Genomic DNA, 15,549 nt, shown 5'->3' with positions numbered 1-15,549 from the left:
CCATAAAGCCACATACCCATACCTGTGATGGTGGTCCCTACCTGTTGCACCCCATGCTGTCAGGACATTAGCTGGATGCAGGTTACTCATAGTGTTGGATGGGGAGGCTGTTCTGTCTGGCCTGATGGAAAGATATGATGCCAGCGGCACAACTGCTGGCAGTGTCAAAACAGGAGTTAACTGCTGCTCTGGTACCCTGTTCTGTCTCCCTCATCAAACATGTTCATGCCTTCTTTCTATTTCTTTCCAAGCTGATTCCTTTGTTTCAAAAGTCTCTGTGCAATTCCTTGGTTACTATTTAACCTCTGTCATAATTGCTTTCCTCTGTAGCATTATCAGTTTTGGGTAAATACCTTGTCAGAAAGTTTTGGGCAGTGTCCCATTCACATACACATTATTTTTACTCAGCTTCAGAATAATGAAACTGAGAGTTTATTACTCCCTGCTGCATTACTGCTGAAGTTCTTTCTTAGCCTAGTTGAATGTCATAGTGTGAACAAAATGATTATTTCCATGCAGTTTTCTGTCTTCTCTACCTTCTAGGAAGAAAATGAAAGCACATCTTTTAAGATATGTTAGACGAAAATGACTGGTTGATCTCACTTTTTAGATTGTTCCAAAGAAAAATATTAGGGGAATACAAACCTAACGGGAAAAAAATAATGTGAATCAACCCAAATGGTGTGGGAATATATTTTATTCCAGTTTGGTGCTGAAGTAGCAATTATATTGAATGAAAAATATCTGCCTATTAATCTTTTGCAAAGCATCTACTCTGAAAAATAAAGGCAGCTTTTTGTAATGCTGGCAGAGGTTGTGATCACATCACCGTACATTAAACAGAATACCTTACAAGTTTCAGATTATAGATTCCCTATAGAAAGCAGTTTTAGGGTAAGATCCTGGCAGGTTACTTTCTCACATTGATGCCTACATAAGAACAATTTTTCTAATTTGCCATTGTATTCAATCAGGGCTTGATTCAGCTATGTAAAGACTGGTACCTAGTGCTGCTTCAGTTGTCCTTTGATCTTGCCTGGCATCCAATCTCCAAAAGAATGCAAGTCTTCCCTGCTTCTTGTGCCATGTCTACCAGCTCCATACAGATATCTTCGATGCCCTAATGCACTGCAATATATTTAAGTAGATGAATCATACACCTAGTGCTTGATCCTTGTGATCCTTCCATAGGCTTCTTTTGCTGTGTTGGGGAGCTCTCCATGGACTATAATTGGTCTAGACGCCAGGTTCCATGGGGGGACCTTAATTATCTCAAACTAAATCCCACCCCAGGTTTCTTCTGCGGTCCTTCCTTGTTTTATAGTCAATCAGAGTGAGAAGGAAAAAGAAAGAACAGAAGATTTGATAAAAGGGAGAGCTGAAGGTAAAGGGTTTTGTAAGGTCTCATGGGAGAGTTAGGCTCTACAAAGACCGTATTCTACATTGATATGTACTTTGTGCTGTCTCAGGGATGCAAAGCAGGAGTGGAATGCTTTTACTCTAATTTGCTGGGTAGTGAAGATTCAGTTTCTGCTTCTTGATGTTACTGACAGTGGGAAATATATAAATAAACTAGGCTCATGACAATTCTGTTTACTTCTTTCAATCTGTATATATTAACTTTCAAACAAACTGTAGCACGGCTCGTGATGCACCATGCACTGTGTTTCTTTCTGTTTAGTTGAAGTGATTAATCTTCTGATGGAAAAGGCAGATTCAGCAAATGAGGTTTTAAGAAATCTGGCTTCTGCAGATCAGAGACCCTGAAACACCTGCTCCTGCAGCTTGTCTCAGTGTGAAAGGCTGATCAAGCACTGTGTTAGGTCTTTTAGCTGCTATATTGCTTAGGTTACAGAATTGCCCTGCCCTCCCTTCAAATATCTAGGAAGCTTTATGCCTCAAGGGTTTATCCGTGACCCTATTACTTCCCTGGGGACTGAACATTCCTCAACGGACATTAAATGGGAAATTCTGAAAATGAAAAAGGCTTCAACTGCGGCTAGTTCCTGAATAAGGATTACTTGGAAAAGAAAAATGGATACATTTTTACCCCACCCACGTTTGACAAAGGTCAAAAGCAACCTGAGGTATAATTTCTAAAATCAAAATATTTTTTAAAAGGTCTACTTCTATTTCCTCAGCTTCCTAAACTAGTGATATAAATAGATTTTTAAAGGATAGACAATACCATCTGGAGCAGCAGATTCGTTAATACATAGGGGAAACAGGTGCAAGAGACAGGAGGAAAGAAAGATGCTGAGGCAATATTATATGAAACTGTAGCATTGTCTTTCATCATGCACTTTAACTTAACTATTTCCTGAAGGGAAAAAAACAGATGTCTGTTTAAAATGTGGATCTTCACGATAGCTTTCCAGAAGGGACCATCAAAATGTTTCCTGTTAAATCAAACACAAAACAGAAAACCTTATAAATAACATTGCATGTCTTGTGGATGACTTCTAAAGAAATTTATAGAGTAAAAGACTTGGAATTTCTCACACAAGCTTCTTCTCTTTTCTTTCATTGTGGATTAATCACAATGTTCAACATACAGATTTCCCTCTAGTCTTCATTCAGAAATTGTATCTCAATATTCATAGCATGACCATAATATGTAGTGTGTTTCATCCAGACTCCTCACTGTTGAACAGTGCATTCTCATTTTAGATGAGCATTCTGTTTGCTTCTAATCGCTACAGAATATAGTTATAGATTGACAGAGTCTTCACAGCTAGAAAAATAATCTAGGCCTTCGAATAATATCTGACTAATCTCTTCAGTATCTTGCAAAAAGGAATTCTGTAGCCTACAGCACAAATTCACAGAGGCATTGAGATCAATGTGCACAGTGTGATCTTCACAAAAGTGACATAGATTATATCCTCTCTTCACAAGCCTATCTCACTCTGCTGGAAATAGATAAGCTCAAGTCTGCTTCACACTAACTATAACAAAAGCAAAGTTCCTCTTTAGAGCATCCAGGTGATAGTTTAGCATTATTTTCATAGAATTTGAGAACTTTAGAGCTTAAAACTGGTCTAAGTCCATAAATTCATAAAATCAGAGATTCACAGAATAGTTGGGGTTGGAAGGGACCTCTGGAGATGATCTAGTCCAATTCCTCTCCTCAAAAAGGGTCACCTGGAGAAGGTTGCCAAGGATTGTGTCCAGATGGATAACTCCAAGGATGGAGATTCCACAACCTCTCTGAGCAACCTGTTCCAGTGCTCAGTCACCACCACAGTAAAAAAGTTTTTTCTTATAATCAATCAGATGAAATTTCCTGTGTTTCTGTTTGTGCTCATTGCCTCTTCTCTGTCACTGAGCACTACTTAGAAGAGTCTGGCTCTGTTCTCTTTACATCCTCCCTTCAGAGATTTACACACATTGATAAGATCCTCACCTGCGCCTTCCCTTCACGAGGCTGAACAATCCCAGCTCTCTCAACTGTGAGCAATGATAGAGACTCAGATCACCACTGCTGAGAGAGTAGGGCTTTTGTCTGTACATCAGTTTTTTCTCATTGGCTATCATAGCAATTCCAAAAGTACTTAAAACTTTTATTATAAACTTTGCTACTTTGATGGCTATACAACCAGCAGATTTATGATGAGATATAGGATAGCATTTCAAAACAAGTCTGGTTTTATTACTCAACTGGATCGTAAAACTTTATGGGTTGGAATGGAAAAACAAAAGATTTCTTGTCCATATTGGTAGTATTGTGCTCCGCCGTATCTCCAGGAGTATGAGACTTCATCTCTATCTCATACCTGAGAAGTAGAGCTTTTATCATTAATATCTTGTTGAGACAGTTCTTTATCCTAAATTCTAGTTATGCTTTTTTCATATTCTCTCTGAATCAGTCAGCCATTAAAACTTGATATGTAGTCATTCATCTTTCATTGCACTGTTAAATCAACACCAATACAATGTTGAGTTTCTTGTAGTTCCTTTGTGCCAATACAGACATGTCCACCTGAGTAATGCCAACCTCTTACTTTGTTTTGTCAAACAGGAAATTATCTTGTCAGCCATGGTGAGCAATAATAAAAAATAATAGATCTATAAAAATGAATGCTTACTTTATTCAATGAAAATAATGCACAGCTTCTTGATATTCTGCACATTATATATATCTTACTGATTTTTCATGACGTGCACAGTATGCTCAAGCGAAAGTCCTGTTAATAGTTAAATCCTGTTATCTGCAACTTTCTGTGTAAAGTAAGACATCACAAGATCTTTGAGGCTTCCAAATCTGTGCTTGTGCTTCAATACCTCCAAATTCCAATTGATTTGAAAACCCAAAAAATAAAAAACATTCTTTCTACGTGCTTCCCCATTATATTCTCTACCCACCTTCCCATCCTAATATGTCTTTGTTCTACTGATAGAAAACCTGAGTACATCTGTCAGTTAGGAAATTTAACATGAGAAGATAAGGGGACCAGGATCTTGGACAGTACTGCTTTTAGATTCACTAAAAGTTAAATTATGTAGTCACTGTAGAAATGACTTCAGTGGCAGTGAGTTCACTCAGTATCTCTGGGGAGCATCCTATAGTATCACATCAAGCATTTACAAAGCTCAAAAAACCCTAAAAATACTACAATTATAATGCATTCACAAGGATATAAAAGCCAGATTCCTCTTCCTCTGCTATTTAACTCTTCTCTTTTATATTGTTTATTATTTATTGCTTATGGAATTAAATTTCAATAACCATTAGTTTTCCAAGCACTTTTCACCTATTATGGTGCAGTTAGGCAATCACCAAGTAGTGAATTATCATATATGCCTAACTAAAGTGGATATGGTTTCTTGCTATCAGTCTAGCTAGATAACTCTCTGTCTATCCATTTATAAGGTCAACAGTAGATATCAGAAGACAATTTTATTTACTCTTCTATTGAGGAATTCTTTTCTCATTATTTTCTAGTAGTTTGAGCTTTACATTTAATTTGTAGCACAGATGGCTGATTTAATCAACAAATAATATTTGCTGATTCAGCTGCATAGAGGAACATTTTAAGTTTTTCATAGTATACTTCTGGATATGCATATTTTGATATTCCAGATGTACCTTTCACCAATCCAGCTGCATGCTTTAAAAGTGCAGTTGCTGAGGCTTAAAATACATTACTATTAATACTAGCTTGCTTATAGGGCTGCCTGGTTCCAGACTTCCTGAATCAGACTAATACTATGGCCCTGATCTATGCATTTGTTGTATAATTTTTGAATATATTGAGCCTAATGCACTGCTTTGTCTTCTAATTATTCACAGTCATAAAAAAGATAAAATATTTGAATGTTTACTTCTTGATACCTGCTAAGAAAATAATTAGTCAACTTCATTTTAATACAAGATATATATTATGTTGGTCTACATCTGACACCTGGGATCCCTATAGAAGAAGAAGCTGTAAAGGAGGTTTATATAGGAGGTTGGCCATATATATAGTCCATATATTCCAAGTGTTTTCATCGCTACAGAACACTGGCATTCAAGTAAGTGCTATGTTCTGGAAAGAACATCAAATTTAACTAACAGTTGCGGGTATTGGAATCCTTCTGTTGATTTCATTGAAGAACCAGATCAAAAATCATGGATTACAAGAGAATATATGATAACAAACTGTGCCATGTAGTTATGTTTTAGGTTTCTCATAAGTGTGAAACGCAGAAATCAACATATCTTATCTCCAGAGTGAGAAAAGAATGGCAAAAACTATCTTCACATGTACATTCCAATGTCAAAAAAAAAAAAAAAAAGAACATAACATATATTCCCAGTGTAGACTTGTTTTTATTGTCTGCATTGTAAATCATTAAGGACTATCAAAATACAAATTTGAAATGAAGAAATGTGATGTTTGCTTTACACAACTGAGCCCTTTAGTACCTGAAGCAAAGCTTAGATGGAATTTTGTCCCCAAAGCCTGAAACTGAACCACAAAGACTACTCCAAACTTCATCTTTTTCGTTTCTTGGTTTTAAACTAAGATACATTAAGACATAGTAGTTTTACTGAAGCCTAAATTTACTCTTACTAAGTTACAGAACTAATCTCAAACAAATGTTCAATAATGCTATCATCTTGGTTAAATGTAATGTGCCATTACTCTCAAGACTATTTTGGTTTCGAGCTCAACAACTTTGTGCATCGGTCCCCTGAGGCTATGCCTCTTCTGCTAAATAAAACAAGGACTTCTTTTGGGAGTGATAACATGTAATATAATAGCCCAGCAAACAGAAAATTTTCCTTGAGGAGCGATGATTTCAGTTCTGAAGAATGTTCAACTATAAGGGATTCAGACTGACTTGCACCCTGGCACTACTCAGCACGCCGTACATTGCAGGACCGTCTTTTCTAACTCAGTTGCATTGTCCTGTAGGTATGAATACAGATAAGCAAAATAGTGAGCCTAATTTGAGTATTTATGCTCAGTAACAACTTCTTCTATGAAGATACGAATAACATACATGTTCAAAAGCATGTACATGTCCACAGACCTGCTGGAGAACATAAATGGTGGAAGTGAAAACAGAAGGTAGTGAAAAGTTACCAGGAAAAAGAAATAACTCTGCATTCCAAACAGTGACCTGCTGTCATAGTATCTACTGTAAAATCAGTAATGAACATCAAATTACAGGTTTATGAAAAAGGAGCCTAATACTTACTTTACATAGCAGGTGAAACCACTATCCAAACACATCCACAATATCAGTTTTAGTCTTCCTAAAGGTGTAGAGAATACATTTCCTAACTAAGTCTTTGGGGTTATGTTTTGTTGCTATTGCTTTTTTTTCTTTTAATTTTATCCCAAAGCAATTAAGCACCAATAAATGATTAATCACAAGGACATGGCAAATGGTCAAAGCTAAATTATCCTTTCATTTTTCTCTAAAGAAGTCACTGGTAAGTTCTCTACTTACCTCAGATCCACCTTGACCAAACGTGTGGGTTGTGTGTTACCTATTAGCAAGTAGGCATACACAAAACTCAGGAGTATCCTGCTATTAGTGCTTCTAACAGCACAGTGGGTCCATATGATCTGATTTTTTTTTTTTTTTTCCTATGGAGAAGGAATTGATGTTTGAGTGTCCCTCCAGGATGGAGATGGATCAAACTACATATGTGTACCCAGGAATGTGCAACAGTTCCTGTTTCTGGCCATATAAATCTTGTATCTGCTTTTCAGTAGAAAAGTCTGATAAAGGTTATCGCTCTTCTTTGATCATATTAGGGAACCTAGCTGTTTACTTTTAAGAGAACTATTCATTTCTGCTTTTTTTCTAAAGACAAAAGGCTTAAATTTAGGTATTTAAATTAAAGACACTATATCTAGGGAATGGAAAAGATCGTGTAAATGTTTTAAACACACTTTAATCACATGTATATCAAAGGAGACAGACAGAGGGAACATACATCATAGAAAACCATGAAAGTGACATTCTTTACTTTTTCCCTCATAAAAAAATACAAGTGCACAGGGCAATCAATGTACATGCAAATTCTATTACTAAAATATTCAATTTAATCAGTACAGTAGGCACAAACTCAACAGAGTATGCAGCTGAATCTATGGTAAATATCAAGACATGAAGCATGAGTCATAAGGAAAATGCAGTATATCAACATATTTCCGACTATTATATATTACCTTCAGCCAATAACGTGAATAGCAGTGTGACCTGAAAACTAAATAGCCTTTTGAATGCATCTGAGTCAACAACAAAAAAAAAAAATTGATAACATTTTGAAACTTAGTTCTAGTGTTAGTTTCTAGCTATGAGTTGCTGTCCTTCCTAATAACATTGACAAAAGTCTATATTTTCAAATTCTTCTCCAGTGGAGAAAATTTGCCTTGGAACTTAATTTTACTCTTGCTTTATATTCAGAGGTCTTTGCTAACTGGTTATAAAGGTTCTCTCATCTCTTCTTCCTGGATTCCCTTCACTTGTTCCTCTCCCCCTCCCCCATCACTTTAATCAGTGACAAAAGTTTCTCTCGGTGGTTTTGTAGAATGAAAGAATAAAAATGCTGATTTTATCTTTAATTTATGAAGAGCTTATTTTCAGAATATATCACAGAATCAGTCAGTTTTGCCTGCATAGCTATATTTTCTGTTTGGTTTCAAACTTATAGAAGTTTCTCAGATCTAGTAAAAAGTGTGCATGGCAGGTCCTTAGTCTTAACTGAAACTTCTTAGGAAATGTATATCTAGATTTTTCAGCCACGGAATAAATGAAGAATAGGAATAACAGTCTCATAGCTACCATTCTTATCCATATCATCATATTTTATGGTCACCTTTATGACCCTCATATTGCAGAATTACATTCTTCTATTAAGTGAATTCCATTTTAAACATAAAATGGCTCAAACTATCTAAGATTCTAACCTGGCAAACAAGCATGCGCCTCCATTGGAAAACTATATAAGCCTTTGAAGAACAGGAGATCGTTTTTGTGGGATTTCAAAAAGTTGAGACATTAAAAGACAATAAATCATTTGGAACTAGCTTGGTTTCTCAAGCATATACTTCTCAAAATTATTATATGATCTCTTATTATTAAAGTACATTGAAATTTGGCTATTAAGGCTAATAGGAATGGGAATATACCTTCAGAGAAAGATTTACAAATATATCCCTATACCTAAAGAAGTAGATAATTTGTCTAGAGTGTTTTTTTTACACAAATTAAAATAAAACAAGAACAACAGAATAATCTCACCATAACTTGTTTCAATTTTATCTAAAATAATATGAACTAGAAACCTCAGATTCTAGACTATTAACAAAATCTACTTTAATATGTTACTAGCAGTATATGAAGGTAGATAGAGTAAATTCAGAAATTTTGCTAAGGTTTTCCAGCAGATGTCTGCATGCATCTTTCAAAATCTACATCATTTTGAATATTGTTACACCTACTATGATGTAAAACTTCAACCTACTATGATGTAAAACTTCAGCTTTTTCAAAAATGTCCACCTAGTTTACTAAAATCCTTATACACACTAGGCAAAAATAATCACATTTCTTCAGTGGGGCATCATTATTTGAAAATGGAAATGTAGCAGTGGATATAATTTTTCATTGCAAAAATTGTTACCTCCCTCAAAACACTATACTCTGCTATTATATTCTTTATAATTGCAAATTAAACTATAGGACTTTTTTTTTTTAATTCATGAATCTTTCTTTAATATCTGGTACTGTGCAATACAGACCAATCTCAAGAGATGTTCAGATTTTTTTGATGCTGTAAAAGCTTAAGGGTCTGCTGTATATAATGGAATTTCAGCTTCAAGCAAAGCAAGATTTATCTGAAATTACAGTGGCAGAAAATGCACTTCAAAATTTGTAAGAATTTATTTCATTTTATTATAAATCAGCCAGGTTTTGCTTATGATCTAATTTAAAAGTGAGTGCATTCTTTATTTTTCTTCTATAAAAAATTATTTGATATATATTAATTTTTTTCATAGGATAGCTCATCTATTTGGAGATATCTCAACATATACATTCAAATTTCTTTTTTTTTTTTTTAACTATATCTGTGATGCATTAAAATTTTAGAATAAAAGCAAGTAACCTCTGATACTAAAATGCTATCTTAATTCTAAGATTTATTTCCATATTAGGAACTTTATATTATTAGAATTCTGAACTAAAAATACACTTCCTTTTGTCTTAAAAGCTTACTTTAATAATTGTGTTGTTTTTCAGAAAGTGTAATGGAATTTTTGAGCAAACCTATTCATGGACTGATGATACGTGATCAATATCAGGAATGCATTTAAAAGGTAACTTTTAAGAATGCATAAGGGTTATGTTTTTTTTTTAAATCTTTAGTGTTTCACTCTCTACTTTCCTTGACACATTCCTTTTTGTTTTGTGGGGTGACATGAAATTATACGGTTTAGTTAAAGAAAGGGAAGAATCCATACTTTTATTCACCTGCTTTTCCAAGAGCTTCTGTCATCCTTAAGGCAACTTCAGAGAACATTACCTCCTTTAAAGACACAATCAGAGACACCTACATGAAAGCTTTATCCAAAGATAAATTTAAATAATGATCACATGCAAATATTTAACACTCACAGAGCACAAAAAAAAAGAAAAAAAGAAAAGAATATAATGGAAAATTCAGAGGCTGTAAAAAGTAATATTTCAGTCTGACACTAAAAAGACTAAATATAGTTAAAGATTAGACACACATGCCTCATTTTAACAGCATTTCTGAAGCAAATCTGAATGTTAATAAATATAGTATTAATATAACTAGCCCTTACTGGTGCTTTTAATTTAAAAATCTGAAAACACGTTTGAAGATAAATTAAAAAGTCACTACAGATCAAAGCTAGGAAGTGGCCATCTTTTTTTTTTTTTGGTATATTTGTTTTTCAAGAATTCTAAAATTATCTTTACAACTTAGAAACTTGAAAAAAGCCTTTGAGATTCAAAGGTTCTATTTTGCCAATGATTCTTTCGTGTGAATTCCTGAAAAGTAATGCATGTTAGCAAGTGGAGGGGAAATCTGAAAACAGAAAAAAAATTGCATAGTAGCACAAAGACAAGGGAGCTGAGAGCAGCATGCTGGAAAAGCAAGGAAGAGAGAATACTTATTTTAACAAAGCAACGTATTTTCAAAATTCATTTACCTCTGTTTGTATACAAGATGTGGAACAGATGTGCTAAGAAAGAAGCAGAGACAACTGGAAGCTTACAATTTTACCACATAGATTTTTAAGTTTATTTTCATTTTTACTATTTTAATATGTTGTTTGTTCCATCTGTGTTTTCTGTGCTTACAGATAAAGGTAGTTTTCACTTAGGAAAATCAGAATAGAGAATTAATCACAATTTAATATATAAAATAGGTTGATGAAAGAAAATAGGTTATTGTTTTTAATAAATTTAGTTTAGAATTAAAATTTAGATATTTTACTCTCATATATCATAGAAGGAATAGAAAAAGGTTCCATTAATATTGTTTTGTGACCTTAAACAAGTTTCTGTATGATTTTTGACACTAGCATCAATAATTATGAGACACACTAAGTGGCATTTTCAAAGTTTTCCCTTCATTTTTTGTTGCAATTAACATATTTTTTCCCTCCATGCATATTGTCTTCCTGTTCAATCCTGGAAGTAAAAGCTTTTTGACCAGTTATGATTTCTTAGCTCACAATTTGAATAGACAACAGAAAGGAGAACTTCACAATTGCATAGTCTGTGCATTTTTTTTCCTCTGTTTCCATGCTCCAACAAGTAGATAGGTAGAGGAGAAAGAGAAGGAAAGAAAGAGTACATACCAAAATTATCCATGCACTTACAAACATAGAAGTAATGTTTGGTACATAAGATATGTTCAAGTAGTTAAAAATTTATATAACAAGTAAAAAGTGCTTGAGGTATTAGAGAAGAAATAAAAGGCACAGTCTTCGTACTTCCTATCAATTAAAAGTTCAGACAGTCCATACACATGTGAATAATCTCATTGAGGTTAGATTTAAACAAAAGACGAAAAATAAGCGGCAAACAAAGGCAGAGGCTTTGAGAATGGGGGCGGAGGGAAGCTTGAAACTACTGGAGCCCTTTTTTTTTTTTTATTTTGAATTTTTTGAACTTTAGGTTATGTTTCTGGATATCTTATCATCAAATTTAGGGCCCTGTTATTCTTACTAGCTCTACATGCCTGGGCTTTATTTCCGTAGAAACCAAAATATTATGAGAAGCGGGATTTGATACAAGGGTAGTTTTGTCTCGATGTGAGTTCAGGCCGTAGCTGGGATAGATGTCTTAACCTAGCAACTTTGAAGCACTTATGGGTCAAGTAGTCCAGAGATACCCAGAAACAACGCAAATAAAAGTGTTTCTAGAATAAACTGTATAATAATAATAGCAAAGTTACACACGTCATTTACTTTGTTGAATAGGAAATAAAGGACAGTACCTTCAGGTGAACAAGGAATATGATAGACCTGCCTTCACCTATTTCATGGGGTGGAATCAATAACCATAATATGATAAGAATTAAGGAAATTTTACCTAGTAATCTAATTTCACCAAAATTTCACTAAAGTGAATTCAATAGTTGTAAAATAGGAAATACTGAATTTCAGATTTAATATAATTTGAGAAACATAACTAATAAATATGCTAGTTTTTTTTTAAATCAATAGTGTCATCTCTAGCATTCAAGACAAACCTCAACAACAACAAAAAAATACTGATTTAAAACAACTTTAGAAATATTTTCTAAGGCTTGATGTAATTTACCTGTTAAAGGTGTTTATGTAATATAATTAATTGTTCAATTTATAAACAACTTTCTCAATATCTGCTTTCTGATTCTGCTTGTTATTTTTTTTAGTATGGGGACAAATAGTTTACTATGAGCTGTTTCAACATAAGTTAGACAAAGATCATTACATTGATATATAGCATGGCAGAGGTCTTAAACACAGGAGTGTTCTTCCTTAAAGACACCATGCTTCTTCTTCTGCTATAAAGTATAAGTATTTCTTTGTCAAAAACGTATGTTTGCAGAGTTATTTAGTGCATTTTTGTTAGCAAGCTTATTTATTAATATTTAAAGATGCTATCAGTTGACTTTCTCCTGTACTTTTTGTTAGTTTGATGAATATGTATTCTCCTTTATTATTTATGTCTCAAAAATCTACATGTTCTTTATGTGACTCTTTTTATCAAAAAATAATGTGCATTTTTAATTTTGATAGAATCACAGAATCTTTAGGATTGGAATGGACCTCTAGAGATTGTCTATTCCAGCTCATAATAGAGTCACTGCAAGAAGTTGCTCAGGGCTGTGCCCGCTCGTGTTTTGAGTATCTCCAAAGATGGAGACTCCACAATTTCCCTAGGTAACCTGTTTCAGTGTTCAGCCACCCTTAACAGCAAAGATTTTTTTCCTATGTTTAAGTGGAATTTCCTGTATTTCAATTTGTGCCAGTTGCCTCTTCTCCTTGCACTGGATACCACTGATAAGAGTCTGGATCCATCTTCTTTACTCCCATCAGGTATTTATACACATTGATAAGATCCTCCACTGAGCCTTTTCTTCTCCAGGCTGAATGATCCCAGTTGTCAGCCTCTCCTCATGTGACAGATGCTCTGATTCCTTAATCATCTCTATGGAGATCTCCTTTTCAGATTGCTGGTCCCCAGCCTGTCCTGGTGCATGGGGTTATTCTTCCCCAGGTGCAGGACTTTACACTTCCCTTTGCTGAACTTCACGAGGTCCCTGTTGGCCCATATTTTCAGCCTGTTGAGGTCCATCTGAACGGCAGCACAACCATCAGGTGTATCAACCACTCCTCCCAGTTTTGTATCATCTGCAAACCTGCTGAGGTTTGTGCCATGATCCAGGTCATTAATGAAGATGTTGAACAGGATTGGCCCCTGAGGGACCTGCTGGTGACCAGCCTCTGGCTGGACTTAGTGCCACTAATCACAGCCCTCTGAGCCCAGCAGTTTAGCCAGTTTTTGGTCCACCTCACTGTGCACTTACTTAGCCCACACTTCATCATTTTGTGCGTGATGATGTTATGGGAAATCATGTCAAAAGCCATATTAAACTTAAGTTAAACAGCATCCATGGTTCTCCCCTTGTCCACTGAGCCAGTCATTTCATTGTAGAACACTGTAAGACTGATAAGGCATGATTTCCCCTTCATAAACCCATGCTGACTTCTCTAAGTCACCTCTTCTCTTTCATGTGTTTGGAAATTGTTTCCGGGAGGATTTGCTCCATCACCTTTCCAGGGACTGAGGTGAGGCTGAGTAGCCAGTATGTCCCCAATCTTACTTCTTACCCTTCTTGAAGACTGGAGTGACATTTGCTTTCTTCCAGTCCTCAGAAACCTCCCCCTGTTGTCATAACTTTTCAAAGATAACCAAGAGTGGCTTCACAGTGACATCCGCTCGCTCCTTCAGCACTTGCAGGTGCATCCATCAGGACCCATGGACTTGTGTGTCCGGTTTGTTGAAATGCTCCCTAATCTGATTCTCCTCCATTGAGGTAAGTCTTCATTGTTACAGAGTTTTCCATGGGTCTCAAGGGCCTAGGATCCCTGAAAGCAAACCTTACCAGTAAGGACTGCAGCAAAGAAATACTTCTGCCTTTTCTATGTCCTTTGTCACCAGTTCTCCTGCTTCATTGAGCACTGGGCCCACCTTTTCCCTTGTCTTCTTTTTGTTGCTGTTGTACCTGTAGAAGCCCTTTGCATTATCCTTCATGTTTCTCGCCATATTCAACTCCAGATTGGTTTTAACTTTCCTAGCCCTTTTCGTCTATGATCAGACAGTTTCTCTGTATTCCTCCTGGGTCACTTGACCCTGCTTCTCCCTCTTGTACACTTCCTTTTTATATTTGAGTTTTACCAGGAGCTGCTTTTTCATCCATACAGGTCTCCTGACGCCTTTGCTTGATTTCTGCACTTTGCGATGGACCATTCTTCAGCCTGGAAGAGGTGATCCTTGAAAATCAACCAGCTCTCCTATGCTCCTCTTCTCTCTAGGAATGTTTCCCACTGGATTCTTCCCAGCATGTCCATGAACAGGCCAAAGTCCGCTCTCCTGAAGTCCAAGGTTGTGATCCTGTTATTTTTCTTGTTCCCTCTTTGCAGGATCCTGAACTCTAGCATCTTATGGCTACTACAGCCAGGGCTACCCTCAGACTTCATGTCTCTGACCATTTCTTCCTTGTTTGTTAGTATGATGTCTAGCAGGGTGCTTCCCTTCATTTGCTCCATGATCACTTGTTTCAGGAAGTCATCATCAATGCACTGTAGAAACTTCCTGGATTGCTTGTGCCCTGCTGTGTTTCCCCTCCAGGAAGTCTCAGAGAGGTTAAAGTCCCTCATGATGACCAAGGCCTGCAAATGGAGAGGTAGGCCCCATTTTCTACTTCTTTCTAATCAGGTGGTCTGTAGCAGATACCCACCATAAGGTTGCCCCCATTGGCCTGCCCTCTAATCCTGCCTCATTAGCCCTCAGCTGGCCCCTCACCCATCCCCAGGCAGAGCTTGTTGTGTTCCTGCTGCTCTCACATAAAGGGTGACTCCATCCCTCACCTTCCTGCCTGACCTTCCTAAAGAGCCCATATCTATCCACTGCAGCACTACAGTCATGTAAGCTATCCCACCATATCTCTATGATCTCACTGAGATTATAAACCTGCAGCTGCACTCACACCTCTAATTTCTTCTCTTTATTGTCCATGTTGCATGCGTTAGCATATGGGCACTTCAGAGAGGCAATCAGGCAAGCTAATTTCCCAGGAAAAGGGAGAGAGCTTTCCCATCATGCTGTCCCTTAGGTATTTCCTTATTTGTGTGCATTCGTCTGGAGTGGACCCCCGTCTGCCCGGTTTTGTTGATTTTGAGTTAATAAAAAGTAATGTTTGTGTGAAAAAGTTAAAATGAAGCTTAATGCACAATTTTGTGTATTTAAAATGCAGGATGAATCTAAACTCTGATTTAGCACTGGTGTAGAATTCAGAAAT

Source organism: Struthio camelus, chromosome 1 (assembly GCF_040807025.1).
Source record: "Struthio camelus isolate bStrCam1 chromosome 1, bStrCam1.hap1, whole genome shotgun sequence".
NCBI lineage: Eukaryota > Metazoa > Chordata > Aves > Struthioniformes > Struthionidae > Struthio > Struthio camelus.
The sequence above is the reverse complement of the archived record's forward strand: the minus strand, read 5'-3'. Positions refer to the sequence as shown.